This window comes from Palaemon carinicauda, chromosome 23 (genome assembly GCF_036898095.1).
Source record: "Palaemon carinicauda isolate YSFRI2023 chromosome 23, ASM3689809v2, whole genome shotgun sequence".
Taxonomy (NCBI): Eukaryota; Metazoa; Arthropoda; class Malacostraca; order Decapoda; family Palaemonidae; genus Palaemon; species Palaemon carinicauda.
Genome location: NC_090747.1, coordinates 6,342,486 through 6,346,261, shown reverse-complemented (window position 1 = coordinate 6,346,261; position 3,776 = coordinate 6,342,486).

Sequence of the window (3,776 nt, the reverse complement as noted above, 5' to 3'; positions counted from 1 at the left end):
ATCATAAGGCCGGTTTGGTAAAAGCAAACCTATACAGGCTTAAGATATTTCATATATATTCACCAATTTACCGTTTGCAACGTAGAAATTAAAGGGATGCTGTTAGAAGTTGCATTTAAGACAATACAAAATAAATGCACAGCATACTTACAATAATACTTTGAGCTTCATTAGGGTTCCACTTCATGCCCCTCAACTTACACCATACACTAATTTTAGCTAGATATCTATTAAGGGATTCACCTACCCAAGATCTACATTCAAGAAAAGACCCACCCACCCCCAACTGTTCAAGTTTAAAAAGAATGACCTCGTGATTAACACAGTCAACGTAAGCACCAAAACCAACCAACCTCCAGATCAAAATCAAGGGATTTCTTTACAACATTGGAGATTGTAAGAAAGGCATCACATGCCCCAAACCTTTTACGAAAACCAAATTGCAGAGTAGTGCACAGATCATTATCTCATCAAACCTGTTTAGACATTTTACCAAAAGATGATAAAAACCTTTAGGTATTATGGGAGTAATGAAAATTGGGCAGCAATCAGCTAGAACTGAGCTAATTCAAATACATTTGCATAAGAGTAACTACCAATTCTCCAATAAGTGCTAAAAGAAACTCTTCTTGTAGACCTGCAAAGAAAAATAATAATAATAAATAAAATAATAATTTGGGAGCTGAGAAATCTACAGCCTATAAAAAAGAAAACAAATATTTTGGTGTACACATTCATGAGCATCTACATATCTATAGCACTCCACACATTCAAAAGTTTCAACATTCAGCAAGAAAAAACTGGCATAATAAAGATTGAGTTTCGTTTGGTCAAACACATCAGCCAATAGGATTTCATTTGTTTTGGACAGTGAGTGACAGAGGCATCTGATTTAAGTGTAGGAAGAGTGACGGTACCAAAACTAATAATAGGAAAATTAAGGAAAGCTTTAAAAGGCAGCCGGAGAAAATGCCAAAGAATTTATATATTAATAGACGAAGGAGATATCAGAAAAGTAAAAGTCGCTGAACTTTACAGCAAAGGACAGCAAGGATGCTCTATACTTACAGCTAGGAAAAACTTTATCATTGCAGTAATTCACAGAAATGGAGACACAAATGGCCTGGAAAAAATACGGCCCAGTAAGTTTCCTCTCAGTAATACATAAAATATTTTCAAAGATCATATTAGGAAGAATGGAATAAGAGTAAGACGTTAAACAGCCAAAGGAACAGGCAAGCTTCAGATTCTGTTATTCAACAACTGACTGTATTTATGTAATTGCCCAACTGATAAAAATCTCGAAACAGTATGAAAAACCACTATGTATGGCATTTATAGATTCTGTCAAGACTTCAACATTAATGAAAACCCTTCAAAGACAAGGAATACATGAACTTTACATTAGAACCTATGGTCTATAAGTTTGAATATTGTAATTTCCACTGAAGCCTTCATGTACGAAGGAAGATAGCATTGTGGATTTTCATCTTGAATTCAAGGCTATTTTAGCTGAAAGAACTGTTTTTCAATTTTGACCCTAGTGAAATTCCATTTGCATAAAAACAAATGTTACAAACAAAGACCAAGCTCTTTTGTAGCACTAAATAATCTGGTTTTATTTATGAAATAATAATTAAAATTGTGATTGGCGACTTTAATACTAAAGTTAGAATGAATAATCAACGTATAGAGAATGTAATGGGTGTCGAGGGTCTTGGCGAAGTTTAAATGAAAATAGAGCACATTTCATAAGATTCTGTTCCCTAAACAATTTTGTTATTGGAGTTACTCTTTTCAACACAAGAGCATCCGCAAATATACATAGACTTCACCGTGTGGTAATTACAAAATTCAAATAGATCTCATTGCCATTAAAAAGGAGAGGAGGACCTTGAGGAATGTAAGAAGCTATAGAGGTGGAGATATTGGTTGTGATCATCAGCTCCTCGTTGCCACTCTGAAATGAAAACTGAAAGCACCCAACCGAAAGGTAAATAGATTATAGAGGTTTGATTTGACTAAACTTTTAGAAGAAGAGCACACATAAACATTTGTAATTGAATGTAGGTATCAATTTGCATTCTTAGAGTCTTTAAGAGAAGAAGAGCAGACAACTTATGAAGAATGATGTGATATTAAGAATATATTACTTAATTGGTAGTGAAGTTTTGGGACACACAATTACAAGAAGGAAGCCATGGAAATCAAATGATACTTGGGATAATATGAAAAAGAGACCAAAACAGTATTCCAGTATCAATAGTGACGTCAAAGGAAAAGCTAGGAATGCCTGGAGAGAATATATAAACAGAGAAACAGATTAGGTGGACTAAGCTATGAATCCAAGAAGTGGATATGGTGTAAGAACGGCAGAAAATGAAGTGACTCCCAGAGTACTCACGAGATTATTTCATAGAATGTGGAATGAAGAGGCTAAACCGGATGAATGGGAAGTATGAGTGTTGGTGAAAATGGCAAAAAAAAAAAATAACACCTGGCTGCTTGTAATAATTACAGAAGCATAGCAATTACGTGAGCTGTTATAAAAATATATAATATGAATTTTCTAAAGAGACTGCAGAGAAATATTGATGAAAAGCTAAGAGACGAGCAAGCAGGATTTAGAAAAAGGTAGAATTTGCACTGACCAAATTATAATTTTGAGACATTGTTGTACATAATGCGTAGAATATAGAAATCCCCTTGTGATGGAATTTGTAGACTATGAAAAAGCCTTTGATAGTGTGCACCGACCATTTTTATGGAGAATCCTGCTTCATTATGGAACTCCTCTTAAATATGTGAATTTCATTAACTCTGTTCATAAGCATAGCAAAGTTGCAAAGTTGATGTTAATGGAGTCTTATTAAATGAATTTCCAGTGAAAAGCGGAGTACTCCAAGGGAATGCGTTGTCACCAACGTTGTTTATCCTGCTCATGGATTTTGTAATGCATAAAACAGTCAGAGAAGGATTGAACTGGATTGGTGACAGGAATTTAGAAGACCTAGAGTATGCTGATGATGTTGTCCTTGTTAGAAGAACACCACAGGATTAACAATAATTGCTTACCAGAATGTATGAAATATCACACGAGGGTGGGCTGAAGATAAATAGATGAAAGACAAGGATGATGAGAACGGAGTATGCAATGGAAGATGAAATATCATTGGAAGGAGAAAGGATTAATGAAGTAATTAGGAACTATAATCTCCTATACAATGTCTTTAGAATTAGAGTTTAGTGAAATATTGAAAAAAGAAAATATGACAATGGCCAAGTTAATTAAATTTGGAAATCAAGTCGCCTGGAATTCATATAAAATTCAGACTATATATCAGTTTAGTGAGGTCAGTGTTACTGTATGGACATGAGTCATGGTATGACAATGATACAATCTCCAATAGATTTAGTAGATTTGAGAATAAAGACCTCAGAAGAATATTGGGAGATATATGGTAAGACAGGATTAGAAATGAAAATATAAGAGAGATTACTCGATTGCCATATGTGGATGAGATCATGACGAGGGGTAAAAAGAGAGGGTTTGGGCATGCTCTTCGCACTCCCAAGGAGAGATTAGTTATCAAAAGTTTAGCTAGGCTTCACAAGGTACTAGAAGAGTTGGAAGTCCCAGACCTACATGACAGGACTATGAAGTGAAAAGTAGGAGATGATAAATGGAGAAGTATTGAAACATAAGATCAAGAGAGAGACGACTGACGAAATTTAAACGAGGCTCTGTGCGTCACTAGGCGTAGGAGGAGATGATG